The sequence below is a fragment of the Tamandua tetradactyla genome, chromosome 22 (genome assembly GCF_023851605.1).
Source record: "Tamandua tetradactyla isolate mTamTet1 chromosome 22, mTamTet1.pri, whole genome shotgun sequence".
Taxonomy (NCBI): domain Eukaryota; kingdom Metazoa; phylum Chordata; class Mammalia; order Pilosa; family Myrmecophagidae; genus Tamandua; species Tamandua tetradactyla.
The window spans coordinates 42189486-42208187 of record NC_135348.1 but is presented as its reverse complement, the minus strand read 5'-3'; the positions used below and the strand labels follow the sequence as shown (position 1 = coordinate 42208187).

Below are 18702 nucleotides of genomic sequence, written 5' to 3'. Positions count from 1 at the left end.
AAGTAGTCATTGGCAATGACGAAATATGTTATGCTCATTTTTTCAACATTTACGTCATATTAATAGAATTGCACAAATATCTCAATTCAATAGAATATTAAATTATGTGATAAATTTTGTCTAAATGTGACTTGATTTTATTATCTTAGAAAAAAATAAAGATAAATTTTTTTTTAAAAAATGGACAAAGATGCTATAATTTCCTTTTAGGGTAGACTTCATATTTACTCATGCTCTGGCCTGATGGAGAAAGCTGATGATTTAAAAATGATTGTATTATTTTCATTTTTGTGAATTTGAATTTATTGTCAATAGGAGAGATATTTTATTTGTTATGTCTCTTTTCTTTGTAATGCTTTTTGAATTTTAAAATAATATAACAATTAAAACAGTCAAAGTAGTATTATTTAAATCACTAGAACAGTTTCTTCATTTTATCAGTTATTTCATGCTGAATTAAGTCAAACTATTTTCTAAAAAAAGTCCAACTTAGAACTATCAAACTGATAGTGTAGTCTTTCAAGTAATGTCAAATCCTATTTTCATGCTAAATTCTTTAATTTTAACTTGTGCATTAATGTCATATATACCTCCAAAGGTTACACTCCTGCCTTATTAGATAGTTAATTTGAAATATAAAATCTGTTACCATCTTAGTACCATAAGCATGTATTCAATATTTATTCAGTTATTTGATACAACCTTGATTTTTTAGAAAACTGAATGGTTTTAAAAACGTAAGGTAGCATTCAAGATTGCTTATAATATGCCTGGTGTCTTACAAATACTGAGAACACACTTCTGTGAGAGAGAAAGATAGATCTTCATTTTACAAAGGACTAAACTGAAATACATAAGGCTAAATATTGTTCAATACTATCCTTGAAACTCTGTTTGCAAAAAGTTTTATTAAAGCCTAAAAAACTTCATTCTCCCAAAGGCTAGCACCATGGGAATTTGCCTAATATTGTAAATTATAAAACAAATTATAATTTTCTACTCAAAACATTTTCTATTCTGAGCAGTTATAACTGAGGACTCTTGAAATATAGAGCATTTAATAATGTTTACTTGTTCAGATATGTTCTAATAATTTGATCTAAAGTAGGAGGAGACAATAATTTAGAGTCACAGTTTATCAATATTCAAGTTTGGTTCCATTCAGACCCTGAAGGTTTTGTAAAATGAATGAATGGTTGAGATTTTAAACCAAGAAAAAGTGTCAAATAAAATTAGTTCTGTCTTTTACTATGAAAACAGCACATCTTCACAGCAAGCTGGAAGTCCTACTTTGAAGTTAAAACTCTCAGGCACCTTGAATGTCTGTGTCGGACTGTGTTGGCCGGAAGAGAGCCAGGGCCGATGTCTTCAGCCACAGCTTGCCGCCGTTGTCTTTCTACCCCTGGACTTCTCTATCACCTGGAGGGACTCTGTGCTCTCCTGTGTGAATACCCCAACTCTTACTTTTAAGTTCCATCAAACCACTTCTGCAAACATCACCTCATCGGTCATTCTTTGGCCCAAAAGTGTGCACATAGCAGTGTGCTCTGCCTAAGGAGGGCAGACTCACAGAAGAGACCCCCAAGGGAACAGGAAGCATGGCCCTGGGCTACTGGGGCAAGGCAAGTTCTCCAAGGTCCTGGACACCTGGAATATGGTCCAGTAGGGAAATCTGTGACCTCTGGGTGGTCATGTCTCCTTGGCGCTGCAGACTTCTTCTAGGCAGTGGCCTCTGTTGCCCTGATCTAAAGATGGTAACGTTCACACCAGATAATAAATGTAACTGCCTCTTCTTGTCCTACCTAGTGGAATAGTTCATAATGCTTTGTAAACATACAGAAGTGATTGGACACCTATGAATCATGGCCACCATCATCATCATCATCATCATCTTTCTAGAAACTATTTTTTTGTATCTTCATTTTAACCATCACCTTATGGTGGGGGCTGTTTTATTTGCTATAGGTCTAAGGATGAACATATAGCCCATCCTGCCATAGAACTATTTGAGCAAAGGTAGGGAAAGCACATACATCCCTTTGTAGTAGAGAATTTTGAAGTATGATGGAGAGAGGTTAACTGGAAGCCATGTTTCCAGCCATATGAGCAAAATCTAAGGGAATGGTCAGTACGCACAAGAGAGATGAAGGGAGATGAAGAGTCAGATGAAGGGTGAAGCTCATGAAAAGTCCCAGACAATGTTTCAGACCCCGTTAGGACTGAGATACAGGGCCTCAACGCTGGGTTTTATAGGGGCCTTACCACACAATGTCTGCTGAATTGTTCAAAACCCTATATTATAAGGATGTTTTCGATAAAAGGGTTGGCGATTACAGAAATGATAGCCAACAGTTTATGGAGGAAAAATTCCTCTTGGCTTTATTTTAGAGTATCATTTATTTCCCAGCAGTTTGCGAGCAGCTTGCTTCTTATTCCTGTGACAGATTTTCACTCCCTAACATGGGCTGGGGAGCTCTGTGAGTGCTAGAAGCCATATGGTGCATCTCTGTGGTCATATGGAAGACCAGCTGGGCTGCCTAAAGATTTGTGATCAATTATCTATGCTCGAAGGCCATAAACTCATTGAACAATGGCTCTTTCTGAGTTGCTTTGTGAGGGGAATAACCAGCTATTTTAGCATTCCTTTGTCAGTAGAAGGAGATATTTACTCTAGTTACAAAAGTTTATAATTAAATGGGCACTTATGTTTATAAGCAAATTAATACATTTTTTGAAAGAAGGTACAATCTTCTAATGTTAAATACATATACAGAGAACACACACTCACACACACTACAATCATACTTCAATTATTTAAGTAAATACCACCCTAAGACTTAGGAATGACGACGTGATGTTTTAATTTTTTCATTCCATAATTTCATGATTTATTTATGTTAAGTGGGGCAAGCTTAGAAATTATTTATGAAATTAATTCTTATTTGTGAGTTTTGTTATTATCTGAGACTTTATTATTCTTATAATTTGATGGGTAACTCCATTGGAGAAAATATTGCATTTCTTCATGTTTTCCTAACATAAGGATTACTCGGTTTATTGGTAATTGTTTTGCAATTCTGCTCTGATTATTGGCATTTATTCACTTTTTATGTCCATCTTGTTTCAGGAAGAATTTGAGAAAAAATTTCCTTTAAACTACTTTTACTAGTTTGGGTAAAATTCTTATGTCTTAGTATTTCATTTCCAATATTTTTTTTTCCAGAAGCTCGTGGTTCCTTTGTAAGGACTGTGGAATATATTTACTTCCAATTTTGTTACACAGAACAGATGCATATAGAGTCATGGAAAGTCTTAAGATGATACTGACACTGAATTGGAAATGGTGTCATTAATTTTTGGTGATTTCATTGTAGTGAAAATCTGAGATAAAAAAATCAATATCTGTTACATAGCATCAGATTTCACATGGTTTGAAATATTAGTATAGATTGTGTGATAAACCATATTCAAGTTGCAGATATTTTGAGTCATTATGAATTTATGATATGTATGCAGTCATTTAAGTTTATTGATCGTGCTAATTTATTGCGTTTAACCTCAGCTGATTGCTTTTATATTGTAAATACAGCTTTTCTTGTTTTGTTTTTATTATGAATCTCAGTAGGGATCCTTAATGATGATTTACTGGAAAAGCTCAAATGAACTATAATATAGATGGGCCTGTTGAAAACAATCACAATCAATAATTATTTGTGTTCTGCCTACTTCAACAAGAGGAGAAATCTGACTAACATTCCACAATGTTTATTTGGTTGCATATGTGAATCCCAATATCACTATACAAAGAGAAAAATCAAAATCTATTTTTTAAGTAAGTTTAATACCTATTTATTACCATACCAAGAATTAATAAACTTTGATTTTAGCAATTTTTCTCTTTTTTAAATGATTTTCTTTAAGTGAGATACGGCCAATGGTCATATTCTGAGCTTAGAAAATAATATTCTACCTGTATTCACATTCATTTCTAACTTATTTCTAGGCCATCTTTAAAATCCAAAAATAATTATTCAAATATAGGCAAAATCAAAGCTATTTTCATTATATTAACTTGCAATATTAACTTACAGTGTTATATTAACTTACAGAATTTCATTCCTCATAATCTTTCCTATTTGTTATCTATTAGTGGCAAAAATCATTTGGAAAGAAGAGAATAGAGGAACATGCTCACAGATATTATGTGTTATTACTAATGTTTTTAGTATGTTAAGTTTATAAAAGTTAAGAAAATTCAATGAAGATTTTCTAATGATATTTATTTAACATTTTGAAGCATTTTCCAATGCTTTTTATTTTGACACCAGGAAAACACTTATTTCTAAAAATTTAGATTAGACATTGATCATTTTGACAGAAAACAAATAAAATTAGAGTTTCTTCCACTGCCATATGTCATTTGTTCTCTTATTGTTTGTGCACCATTATATTTGTGGCATGTTGTTAAAACAGGGAAGAGGAAACAAATGTGAAAGGGGGATTCACAGGACATTATTGATAGAACTATTAATCTGTGAGGACATGCATGTCCTTTACCAAATCCCAGCGCTTCTCTAAGTACATCTGTTATTACCGAAACAATCCCTTAGCTGTGGAAAGTCTATGTTATGGACAATTATAATGGCAGAAATCTTCTGTCATCAAATATGTGCTTAAGGCTGGAGAATACATTAGTGAATAAATAGCAAAGTTCTCTTGGCTAAATTTACCATCATATTCCTATTTGTATGCGATGATATCAAGCGCACATGGGAATCATGAGCAATGATTAAGATCTGTAAGATATTTTGAATTTTTAAACTTATGAAATGAATCATTAATTATTTATGCCTTCTTTAATGAGAGAATTCAATTTGTGTTTGCCTTTAGATTTTCACGATAGTAAAGGTCTATTTTATGTATGCTTGTAACCTTTAATTTGGAACAGCTTTAGTATTTATGCTAATTGGTGCTCCGTCTTTTACCTTTATTGTCACTGCCAAATCAATAAAACCAGTTAAAAAATTCAATTCAGACATGGAGATATATCCATATGATGAAAATAATGCATATATCCATATGATGAAATTATATTATATGTGCATTTAAAAAACTCCAAAATATAACTGATAAAGATGAAGTTTATATCTATTTACACTCCTTCAGAAATATTACCTATAATGAGCTCCCTGTAGTCATTAAAAAAATGAGAGCTGATTTAATTGTGTCGGGGGTCCCAACCCAATGGTTAACCCAGAACTACAACTCTTACGAAGCATATTTAACAGGTAGCATAGCAAGTGAACACATAAAATCTATACAGTAAAATGATATAAAGGGCCAGGCAGTAAACAGTCACTGGACCTCAGGCTTTTTAGAATTCCCACTTCTTCAATGAAGCAATATGGACTGTAAAAAATGGCAGAAGGAAAAAAAAATAATGATCTGGAATAAAGATGACAAGTTCCTAAGGGAGTAAATATTCACTGGACTTATGGGGTTTTTAACATTCTCCTTTCTTTATTGAAGCAAAGCAATTCTCTTCAGAGTTGAGATATATGTAAGCATGATCTATATTAAAGATGCCACACTGGCTTTTTGAGGGATTTAGCTTAACAGTAGGTTGGGTTTGATCTCAATTGTTTGGGAGGCCAGCGTTGATTTAAAAAAATGTAGTTTTCCTAGTAAAATCCATTCTCCATCTTATCTTTTCAAATGAGAAGATCTTGAAGCCTGGGTACTCCTTCAAACAGTCCTCGGACCTGAGGGCAGCTGCCCTCACCCAGGTGCTCTTTCTCCTCCATCTCTCCTTCTGGGAGTCATTAAGCCCCGTTTCACCAGGAAATGCCTGGGGGGGAGCCTTCCCTATCCTGTTTCTCCATCTGTATTCACGGCAATTTTCACTTCTTTATTTCTACTTTATTTACTTATTAATTGTCCGTCAAATTTTTCTGGATTGTAAATACCCAAATGTAGGGATTTTGCCTGTTCAGTTCTTGATGTGTGCCCCAAGGCTTAGGAAAAAGCCTGGGCAAAGAGGAATCTAAATAATATTCCTTAAACGAATGCCACCAGGCTGCATGCCATTTGCCATCGATTCGCATGTTGCTTCTGTTGTTTGGCTCAAAACAAAAAGAAACATAAAACTCTTCTTGTGATTAAATTTCTATCAAAGTAGGAAAATTAATAAAGAGGCCCATACTTTACTTATATTCTGTTCACTTCACATTTTATCTTCCTTTTAGTGAAGGTGATTGAAAAAAAAATTTCTTCTTAAAGCAAACTATTCTACAAATAACATAAAACAAATGGTCTCTCCATTTCCTGTTGTTTTGCAATACTCTGTTTTTCATATATTATTCTTTACAAATGTTGTCTACTCTATTTTTATTTTCTTAAAGCTGTATTTTAAAAAATCATTATAGTTTTATTATACAGTGATTTATATTATCACTTCTTTATCTTGCTAATTTTTCTAAATGAACTAAAAGTGACTGACAGAGATTCCAATATATCCTGTCAAAATCACAACACATTTATTTATTTATTGGAAAGAACTTGTCCTATTTGCATTTTTATCTCCATTTATACATATCACTGCATCATTTCCACCAAATAAATCATACGTAATTACTCAGATTATTCTAAATAGTTGTTAGTTTTGAATTAATTTTATATAAGTCCAATGTTATTTCCAACTGGTTTTAAGAATATTATTGATTTTGTTTCATTATTTGTCACAAATTTTTTTAATCTTAATAGACTAATGTTTATTCCTTAATGTTTTATTAATTTATGTATTAATTTGTTGATAGTTACTAATTTATTAATGTTTATTCCTTATATTTTTAGTCTTTCACATATGAAATTTGTAAATAATACTATTCTTTCCTTTTTCAATATAATTCTGTATTATAGAATTTACAAGAAATGATCTGAAGTGGTCTCTATCCTCATTTTGTGAAAATATCTTTCTTTTCTCATGTTTTTTGGTAATTACTATTAAGAATTGATTAAATAAAATCCCCCAGGAAAAATATCCTATACTTGTTTATATGCAGCAATTAAAAATAAGAGACATTGGAATAAGGATGAATATGTATAGCATATGTTGGGTAAGATGTTTAAACACCAGAAATTGTGCTATTATATTAAGATAGTCAGCTTCAATGATTCATATTCAAAATCAAATATAAATGAGCTTAATTAATTCCATGCAATATATTATTTGATATATTGAAAAATAGCTGATAAAGATCTCTAAAATGTGTTTCTTTTATTTTTAAATTAATCAATGTATGTATTTATTTATATATTTATTTTTTAAGGTGAAAAATGTGCCAAAGTCAAAAGATCCAATTTTGACTTCCAATTTCGGCCCAGATGTAATCATTCCATTCCTCCCAAGTCCTCGCTCTTACAACTAACATTGGCCATAATACAAATGCAGGAATCATAGCACAGTGTTGGATGGAGACAAGCATAGGAGGACTTAGAAAGATGGAACAAAGAAGGCTATCAGTGGTGGACCAGTGGAACTGAAAAATGACAGAGCTTTTAAGTTACCTGGGCGTCCTTATCGCCACCCCAGCACGGACGAAGAAATACTCCAAGGCAAGCCTCTTCCCTTTAACCAGCAGTCCAAGAAAATGGTGGCCTGGCCACAGAAAATGTTTTTAGCTTTACCCACATTGCTCCAGCTCTACCATGGGAAAACTCCTCAGCCAGGATTTCAGTTCAGTGGCTGATCCTCCATTCCCTGGCAGAGACAGGCGGTGCTCCAGTTACGGCAGGAGGGTAGTGACAGCAGGATACAGTGGCGAGATGAGCCTCCATCACCAGCAGGCAGCAATCAGCACAGGGAAGCAGTGTGAGGAGGGGCTAGTCATCCCTGCGATTCACCGCCTCCCCCCCTCCCAACACAACATCAACGAGTCCTAGTGGGAAACTGGGCCTCACCACATCCGGCACCAAAGACAATAAGGAGAACAAGGCACTATGAGCTGGGGCTAAGCAACACTTCAGTTTCTCCGCAGTTTTGGGGTCCTCAAGGCCCAGTGAGGAGCTTGAACTGGATACACACATGTCAATAAGGCAGGGGAGATGTCTCTTCTCACCACTGACATTTAAGTCAATAAAGTACAAGATCTTCTAGCCTGTACGATAAGGCCAAGAAGAAAAGAAAAGAGGAGAAATGAAGTACAATAAAGGCACACAGAATGGAAAGGAAGAAATACACTGTCCCTATTTGTAGATGATATGATTGCCTACATAGAAAATTATAAGGATGTTACAGTCAATCAATCAGCTAATCAATTAATGCATAAATCAGTAGTCTCCTGTAACTAATAACTGTGTTCAACAAGGTTGCCAGACACAAGATCACATAAAAATCAATTCTATGTCTATTATTAACAAAAACTGAAATTTAAAACACAATACTATTTATAACTGCTCCAACAAAAAAGTAATACTGAAGTAGAAAATTAGCTAAACATGAACAAGATTGCTGTGTTTAAAATTACAAAATGGTCATGAAAAGAAATACAAAGGGCCTAAGTAATTAGAGGGGCATGTCATGTTCATATATTAGAATCATAAAATAATAAAGATGTCAATTCTCCCCAAAATGAAAAACAGGCTTAATGAATTTCCTATCAAAATCCAAGTAAGGTTTTCTGTAGACACAGACAAACTTATCTTAAATTATATATGAAAAAGCAGGTACTAGAGTAGCTAAAACAATCCTGGAAAAGAATAAAGAAGATGGGGGGATAAGAATTACTCTACCCAATATGAAAGCCTACTGGATAACTGCAGTAGTCAAGCCAGAGTGTTTTTTGGGTGAGGATAAACACATAGAAAGAGAAACGTGAAATAGACACTGCAAATAGTCCTAAATGATTTCTGACAGAGTTGCAAAAGCTATTCAATGGAGGAAAGACAACCTTTCAACACATGGTCTCAGAGCTATGGACATCCAGAGACAAAATATGATCATCGACTTAAGTTTCACAATTCAGAAAAAATTACCTCAAAACATAACACAAACAATGCAAAATGTAACAATATAAAATCTTTAGAAAAAAAAAAACACTGGAGAAAATATTTGGGATGTAGGGCTAGGCAAAGAATTCTTAGACATGACACCAAAAGCAAATCCCACAAACAGAAAAATCGATCAATTTAACCTAAGAAAAACTAAAGAAATTTATTCTAAAAAAGTTCACTTGAAGAATATGAAACGACAAGCTATAGACTGAAAGGCACTTAATAAAAAATGACTTGTATCTGGAATATGTAAATAACTCTTAAATCTCAACATAAAGCAAATCCAATGTGTATGAGGATGAGAAAAAACAGACTTTACTGAAGGAAATGTAAAGGTGGCATAGAAGAACATCAAAAAATGTTCTACATTTTTATATATTAGCAAAATGCAAATTAAAACCACAAAGAGAAAACACAGAGGTAGTATCCACAGCTATCAGAATGGCTAAAATAGAAATTAAGGAAAAGACCAAATGCTGATGAAGATGCAGAGAAATTGCATTACTCCTACATCCCCAGTTAGGAATGTAAAATAATGCAACCCTGTCAGTTTCTTTCAAAGCTAAACTTGTGCTTTTCTTATAATCCTGAAATTGCAATTTTGGGATTTTATCCAAGAGAAATGAAATTTTTTCATGCAAAAATCTATACATAACAGATTTCATAACATCCCCAAATTGGGAACAACCCAGATGTCCTTCAATGAGTGAATACATCCTCAGTTGTACTACTCAAAAAGGTGTATACTTAAGTCCCTTTAGGGGAATGGCGAGAAAGGGGGAAAACTCAACTTCCCAAGTGGAGAATTCCTGATATTCTCACAAGCAGCGGGGATACCCAAAGCAATAGGCCAGGCCCTCAATCTTGGGGTTTGTCTAAATGAAACTTATCCTCCCAAAGGACAGGCTAAGCCTACTTAAAATTAAGCCTAAGAGTCCCCGCAGAGAACCTCTTTTGTTGCTCAGATGTGCCCTATCTGTCTCTGTCAGCCAACAAAACAAACAAACTCACTGCCCTCCCCCTCTCTATGTGGGACATGACTCCCAGGGATGTAAACCTTTCTGGAAATGTGGGGCAGAAATCCTAGAATGAGCTGGGACTCAGCATGAAGGGATTGAGAAAACCTTCTCGACCAAAAGGGGGAAGACCAAAATGAGACAAAATAAAGTGTAAATGGCTGAGAGATTCCAAACAGAGTCGAGAGGTTATCCTGGAGGTTATTCTTACACATTAAGTAGATATCAACTATTTAGTCAAGATGTAGTGGAGAGACTGGAGGGAACTGCCTGAAAATGTAGAGCTGTGTTCCAGCAGCCATGTTTCTTTCTCTTTTTTTATTATGATACAGCTTTCGCAATGTGACTGTGTGATTGTGCAAACCTTGTGTCTGATGCTTCTTTTATCGACCTTATCAACAGATGAATAAAACATACGGCAGAAAAATAAATAAATAATAGGGGAACAAATAATGCTGGTAATTGGTGAGGGGGAGGGAAATGGGGTATGGTATGTACGAATATTTTTTCTTTTTTCTTTTTATTTCCTTTTCTGGATTGATGGAAATGTTCTGAGAGGTGATCATGGTGATGAATGCACAACTATGTGATGATATTGTGAGTTATTGATTATATACTAAGAATAAGATGATCATATGGTAAGAATGTTCGTGTTTGTATGTGGTTATGTTTAAAAAAAAACCAAAGAATTAAAAAAAGGTGCATACTATCTGATTCCATTTAATAACACTCCTTGAAATGATGAAATTATGGAAATGGAGAACAGCTTTATGGTGGCCAAAGATTGGGGGAGGTAGAGGTAAACGGTTGTTGCATTGAAAGGGGAGCACAAAGGATACTTCCAGGGGAAGCATTTTACATCTTGCCCCCACGATGGTCACATGAATCTGCACTTGCATTAATGTAGCACAGGACTAAATGCATATGCACACACATGCACACACACAAGTGAGTGCAGTGAAATTCATGAGATCTGAACAAGGTCCAGGGATTGTTTCAGTATCAATTTCCAGCTTGCAATATTGTAGCACATTTATGTACAGAGTATCTCTGTATTGTTTCATATGACTGTGTCTAAATTTATAATGAACTGAAAATAAATGAAAAATAAATATGCAAATTAAACTAAATCTAATTTCTAACAGAGTCCTTGTCTCAGTGTAAGAACAGAATTCCTTGTTGAACAACTAAATGAATTGGCAAATTAGTAATTTTCTTCTTTACCTTCTATTTTTCATTATAAGAAGTCTAAATGCAAAATCAATTATCTTGCACGTCCTTGATTTAAATGACAAGAGCAAGTTCGCATGGCCATGTGTTTTAGTAACTCTAGTACAGTTTTGCACGGCCCTGAGTTTCAGAGACACCTTCCTTCCCAACCCCCACATCCCATCTGCGCAACACAATTGGAGGTTCTTGGAGCCCCACATACTCCTGGTTAAGACCTCCTTCTCCCTTTTCCCCAATATTCCCTCATCCATCACTAAAGGATGCCTGGGAGACCAATCTCTGAAATTAAGTTTACAATTAGAACTGATACACCATCCCCCACACAGGTGAAGCAGAAGTAACCTTCCTAGGCTTTACTTCCCTGTTTATCTCAGCCAGGGTTAAACATCAGCTTATCTCATTTCCTAATCTTTCACAATCTCACACCTCTCTCTGACTTCAGACATTTTTCCACTTTGCTCTCTGAAACTCATCACTGATCATCAATGAAACTCATAAAAGAATCATCAAATAATCCCCTCTGCGTACCCCCCTTACCTTCTTACCTAAAGCAGGCTGATGACAACGGTTCTACTGTTCAGAGATCAGGATGTATTCTTCACAAACCTTTCAGATGTGTATGTGTGACTGTGCGTGTGTGTATGTGATTATTTGTATGTTGTGTACGGGAATGTACAATGGGCCTGAAGTTAGAGTATTTATCCTTCAAGCCCCTCTTTTCCACTTGCATACTATTATTTTCTGTCTCCTGCCAATCTCCAACTTTTTGGAATTATAGGTCACTTCCTTCAAAATGCTTGAAGATTTTAGCATCTCGCTTTTCTATCACTTATAATAGGTGATGGTTTCAGTATCAACAGACCAGGTCCAAATAATAATCTTCCGTTGTACTTCCTTGACCTCCTTTCCTCCCAATCATATTTCCCTACACCCCATCACAGCTACTTAATTATGAAACCTGAAAAGACTTTGTCATTACTAAAAAATGCACTCCCATCATTATCTCTATTTAAGAATCTTACTCTCTGGACCCCAGCCTCTGTCTGTTCAACATTTCCCTCCACTATCCCAACTCCAAACATTTTTTTTAATATAATGGAACCTATAATTCATTATAGGTTTTCATTTTCCACCCTTGATCTTGAACTCACTCTGTTCATACCTGACTTTTCATCCATAATCGATTAATAAAATCTTCCTTGTATACACCTTCAACAGTAGTGTGGTGGAGCCAGCGCTGACAGCTGCAAGCAAGCCGTTTGGGTTCTTGTCTTTTAGCCTCGTCTTCAGTAATGTCAAATGGATCGCTTGAATATTTACACCACGGAGTTAGTACACATTTTCTAGCATACCATCCTTCAAAGCACTCACTTTCTCACTCATTGACACTTGCCTGCCCACAGTGTAACCATGGGTACAGATTTCACCAGCCTCTCGCTTCACCTCTTGCCATCCCATAATATGCCTTATTTTTCTTTGTGGCCCTTATCTCTGTATTTCATATTTATTTTTTCAATTGCATAAATATAATCTCCACAAAAACATAATCTTGTAGTTCCTGGTACATTAACAATAATAATAATTATTATTATTATTACATTTGTTGAACTTATTATTAAATACAAATAATATGAGTCGTTTTGCAATACAGTTCTTTTTTATCCATATAACATTATTTTAGTCCTTAACATTAACTATAATATTTGGTGCGGACTAATAGGTGATATATACATTTGTCAAAAGGCATAATGATAAACACCCATACAATGCTATCCATTTTAAGATGAAAATATTACCAATTCAATTAGTTCCTCACCTGTTCTGCAATGACGATTATATTAATCTTCTAGAATTAGCCTTTTAATTACACATGTGTTTCTAAATTCATGATGTATGTAGTTGTGGCTTATTTTCAATGATTTAATATCAAGTTTTATTTAGTCATTTTAAAGTAGATTGCAGCTTTAGGTACCTGCAGTTTTTGCTGTTACGAACAGTATTGCTATGAAAAGTTATACAGATATTTGCTGGTATGCAGTTCCCAGATTCACTTTGGAGTAAAAAAAAATCAGTTTTATTTCATATCCCAGTAGGAAAAACTGGAAAATAAAATTTAAAAATACCTTCACAATAATTGTCAAAAGTATAAAATGCTTAGTAATAATGAGATGTGCAAACACTCTGCATTGAAAACTATATAATGTTACTGGGAGGAATTAAAGAAAGACTTAAATATGTGGGGAAATATACCATACCCATTAAGAAGAAGATCCAATGCCAGTAAGATGCTAATGCTCTTTAATTTTATCTACAAACTATGTTATCCATTTAAACACAAAATACTCAAAATTTTGTATTATAAATTGTTTTAAAAATTTAGGTATTATTTATACTACTGGAGTATTATCAAAATAAGTATCACAAGTATTTTTTTTAAAAATATGAAGAATTAAGAAGTTGATCTTATAATAAGTTTCAATGACGTCAAGCACCTGGGAAGGCTCCATGTTCTTTATTTTTAATAAACTCCACAGGTGATTATGATGCATGCCAAAGCTTGAGATGAGAAAACCATATTTCTATAGGCAGTTCTTTTTTATTCTTTTTTTTTTTTTCAATGTTCAGTTTCCTTTAATGACCCCCATCTCCCTGAAGGGCAGGTGCAGGCAGCTAGGCGATGGCAAGAGATGTTCACTTGAAGATCTTGCCCTGATTGAAGGCTTTGCCCACATGCTGGAAGGCCCCCTGCCAGGAAAAGTACTCTCGGACCAGCGTCTGGGTCTCCTCGCTGCCAGGATCCAGCTTCCTCCATGTGTATGACTCATAGTCCACCTGCCAATCTGGACTCAGCGGAAAGGCAAGCTCCTGGCCTCGGAAGACCCACACTCCAGAAATGGAACTGCTGTTGTTGGTTCCAAAGAGGATGACACTGGCAAAGGCATTCTTCCTCAGCTTGTCCAATCGCTGGAACATTCCACTGATGAGGTTGCAGCTCATGAAGGTCTGGGTGAGCTCTTCAGGGAAGCGGCACTCAGAATACCACAGGGACCAGTCATCCTTATCAAAGTGCTCCCAGAAATGCGGCAGCACCACCGTAATTGTGTCCTCATTGGAATACTTGCGCTTAAATTCATCCAACACAAAGGTACTCTTGGGCAAGTGAGCAAAGGGATCTTTGGCCTTTGGCTCAGCAGCCAGCGCCTGCTCACACTCATCCATCTCCTCCTCAGGAGCAGGAGTAGCTGCCTTTTTCTCCTCTTTCCGCTCAGCCTGGGGCTTCTGCTTCTCCTCCCATGGGGTTTTCTCTTTCCATGGGGTGTCCTTTTTAGGCTGGCTCTCTGCAAACTTCTTAGCATCAAATTGGGCCATCTTCGCACAGAGTTTCACCTCCCCCAACACAGCCCGGAACTGGGGCTCTTAATGCAGGTGAGGAACCAGCAATTGGTATTGGGGAAGGCCTGGCGAAAAGAAGGCTCAAGGACCTGTTTGTAGAGCCACAACAGGGTGCAGACAACTGTGATGTCAGCCAGGGTCACACGTTCACCCACCAGAAAAGTCCTTGTCTTCAAGTGAGCATCCAGCATCCCCAGGATTCGCCTTACCTCCTCCTTTGCGTTCTCTGTGGCCTGTTTGTTGTGATGCATGATGCCCAAGGTGGGGAACACCCAAGTACTGGCAGGGGGGACTATGTCGCTGTCAGCAAAGCTCACCCACTGCACCACCTGGGCTGCTGCCTCTGGAGTTCTTCCCCGCAGCTCCTCATTGCTCACATAGTAGGCGATGGCATTGCTCTCAAACACACAGAATCCATCGTCACCCTCAAATGCTGGAAACTTGCCGGCAGGAAATTTGCGAAGAAATTCAGGAGTGCGGTTGGTTTGGCCAAAGTGGAAGTGGGGTGGTGCGGAAAGCATGCAGACCTAAGCCCCGCTGTACTGAGCAGCAATGAGGGCCTTGAAGGCCCTCCAGTTTTCCAGATATGTGTACAGGGTCCCAGCCGCCATGGTGATTCCGCAGAGAAAGCTCTTTTTTATTCTTAACACTGTAACTTGTTGGTTCACTAATTAAATTCTGAGTCAAATATCATTACTGAAGTCCAATCAACACTGCAGAACCTTCAATTTTACATTTTGCATTTTGTTCTTACCAGCAAATATCAAACTGCTTCTTGATTTCAATATCTTCAAAAATATATCAGTGGTGGGCCACAGTGGCTCAGCAGGCAGATTTCTCGCCTGCCATGCCGGAGACCCAGATTCAATTCCCAGTTCCTGTCCATGAAAAACAAAAAAAGAAAAAAATAAAATAAAAAAAAATATATATATATATATATACACACATATATACATCAGTGCTTAAGAAAGGGAGAGTTAATTTGATTATTTTTACTTGTAAACTTCACAAATAATTATGATAATTTTCTGTTAAAATTATATTGACAAATAAATATTGTTTAACACTTCTTAGAGTAATATTCATTTCATACATTTTTGTGAAAGCTATGAAACTATGGTTTTTAATTGATCTCTATTTTGTATAAACTGAAAATTGTATGTTAGAATTGGCAAACATAGTAAACCAAGGGCTATTTATTTAACTATTTTGATTTAAAAGTTGCCATTAAAAAAAAAGTTGCCATTGCCAAGTTGTTGTAGAAAAAGGCATAAAATCTCTCTACTTCACCTAATAATGCACCACAGAGTGTATTTTCCTCCAAGCCATCTGGAAAGCAGTTAATGCCCTCAAGGCTAAGAATTGATTGCCCTAGTAATTTTTATCCTTGCTAGTTGTAGGTCTTTAAAATATTTTATGGCTTCTAAGTCAGACATGTGAACACTCACATCAGAGTTAAAGAATACAAGATGGCAGGCTTGCTTAAAACTCAAGAGCCTGATATTTAACAACACTCTTCACGTTCCATAATGCATATTATATTCTGCTTAGTTTATGGCAGAAGTAAAGTAAAACAGCATCAAATTAATTCAAACTCAGTGTATTTATATGATATTCACATGGAATACTTCCTGCCCACCCTTTCATACTTTCATATATGTATCACAGTATATTTACTTATTTATACATAATATTACATATATAATGTTGTGTGTGTCATGAAGTCAATGATTATTGAGAGCAGAGACTCATTTCGGAAGCTACCACAGATGTGTGCCTGGTTCCAGTCCCAGAGGGTGGAAGAGGCTACCGCAGGGCTCAGTCCCCACAAGGAGCTCTATGCAGCAAGCAAGAGGGGGCAGAACCGTCTTTCTCAAAGCTCCTCCAGGCGGTCAGAGGTTTGCCGGAACAGCATAAAGACCAGGTCAAGAGAAAGAGCGACTCAAACACAGTGTCGAGCCTACTTGTGCTCTGAGCTGGCCCCGTCATCCGGCTCTCCTGGCTCATCGACGTGCTGCACTGGACTCCAGCACAGGCCTCGGTCCTTGGCCCTGCTTCCATAGCCAACCTGGGGCACGCACAGAGGGCCTGGTCATTTATACCAGTCTGGCTGGAGGCAGCCTGGAAGGCTGAACCAGGATATGTGTCACGGGCTGGCCTTGCCAGAATCTGCCCTGTCTGCAGAAGGCAGCTCAGGGTTCCCCACAAAATGCTGTGGGAGAGCAGTCACTGGCAGCTGCCTGGAGCCCAGACTCGTATGGTAAGCAGGTGGGGGCTGGCAGGAGTGTGGCTTCCTGAGGAAAGGGGGCTGTTTGGATCCATGTAAATGGGGCAATTCCTAGGGCCACCATACATACACACACACACACATACACACACACACACACGAACACGCACACATACACATGCACACACACATACATGATAAAGATAAGACAAATTTTTAGAAAAGACTGGGGAGGGCACTAAATTTGCCTTTGGGCTATTCTCTAAATTTATTGTTAGGATACCTAAGCTCTGAAGGAGAGCACTGAACAGGCCAATTTGCACAGACCGAGAAAGGACAGTTTTTCTTTTTTTTTCTTCTTCCTTCACTCCTTCCTTCCTCCTTCCCTCCTTTCTTTGTTTCTCTTTGTTTATTCTTTCTTTCCTTCCTTCCTTTCTTTCTTTTTTCCTTTCTTTCCTTTATTTTATTACTTCCTTCTCTTTCTGTCTTTCTCTCTCCTGGAATTCAAGGAACTCTCTCATAACACTGTATGGATAGAAGCTTAAGGAACAGATACCTCAGTACCTAAACTCCAGAAATAATACAATAAAATATAAAATGTCCAGGTTGCTGCTAAAAATGTTCAGTACTGAAGCCCATGCTGGGCCCTTGACACTTCTCTTTGACCAATAATATTACTTAGATTTGAGTCCCTTTTAGTATTTACTCTTGTTCTTTTCCTTAGCTTGATACTCAATCTCACAAGACACCATAGTTATAAAGAAAATGAGGATATGCAGGTCATTAGGATATAAACCTTCAGAAAGAACTCTGAGTGAAGTCTTTGAAAGCTTTTACAAGACACAACTTTAAACATTAACCGTGTAAACACAAGCTGCTATAAGCGTTCTTTCTATATTGAAATAAGAAACTCACCCATCTTTTCTATTCAAAATAGTAATTTTTTAAATAAAACTTTAAGTACTTAACTAAATAATTAAATCATTCTTTATGAATTCAAGAAATCAGAAGTAATCAAGTTCTAGTTTCTTGGTCACATAGTTTATGACTTTATAGTGGTAAAGCCTTAAAGGGACACATTGTTTTTTTTCTCACATTTTATATAAAGGGATGTTCCTTTCCACTTATAATTTCTATCCATTTTTAAGTTTCGACCTTAATAGCTCTTCTTCCAGGAAACCTTTTCTAATGCATTTCAGCCACACACATTTTCTCCTTCGTCTGAACTCATTTTGCAGTGATACTCTGCATGTATATTTTTCTTTTGTAGACTGAATTATAGATTCCTGTGATCTTGTTTCATCACTACTGTGAGAATTTTCTCATGCTCCACCACCCCTTCCCTCCCGCCGAGACACGTCCTGGACACCGTGGACAAGGTAAATGTCTTATTTTGTCACAGCATCAGCCACTGAGCCATGCATGGAGCAAGCACTTAAATTATACTTTCCGAATTAACTTTTGTTTTTTATGAGTATTTATTAAAACTAATTTTATGCCAAAAGAACAAGCACGTGGAGCAAATGGTATTTAGGTTCCAATAGGGACGTTTTAGTGGTCTTAACTCTGGCAAACATCATGCTGCCAGTCTAAAAGAAAACAGCTGGCCAAGAACCATCAGATAGAAATTTTCAGTATTTTTTCAAGGGTAAACTTAGGGTGAATTAAAGCTCCAAAGTCTACTAAAACAAGAATAATGAAAACATGTAAATTATACTTTTTTCCCCTTGTCAACCAAATAGGCATGGTTTTATAAGCATGATTTAATCCAAAAAGCAGATGTAG

The 18702-nt window shown here is 36.4% G+C and overlaps 1 pseudogene; it reads right to left on the bottom strand.

Moving 5' to 3' along the window:
• Nucleotides 1-13902: 13902 nt before the first annotated feature.
• Nucleotides 13903-15308, bottom strand: LOC143666351 (elongation factor 1-gamma pseudogene; annotated as a pseudogene).
• Nucleotides 15309-18702: the final 3394 nt, after the last annotated feature.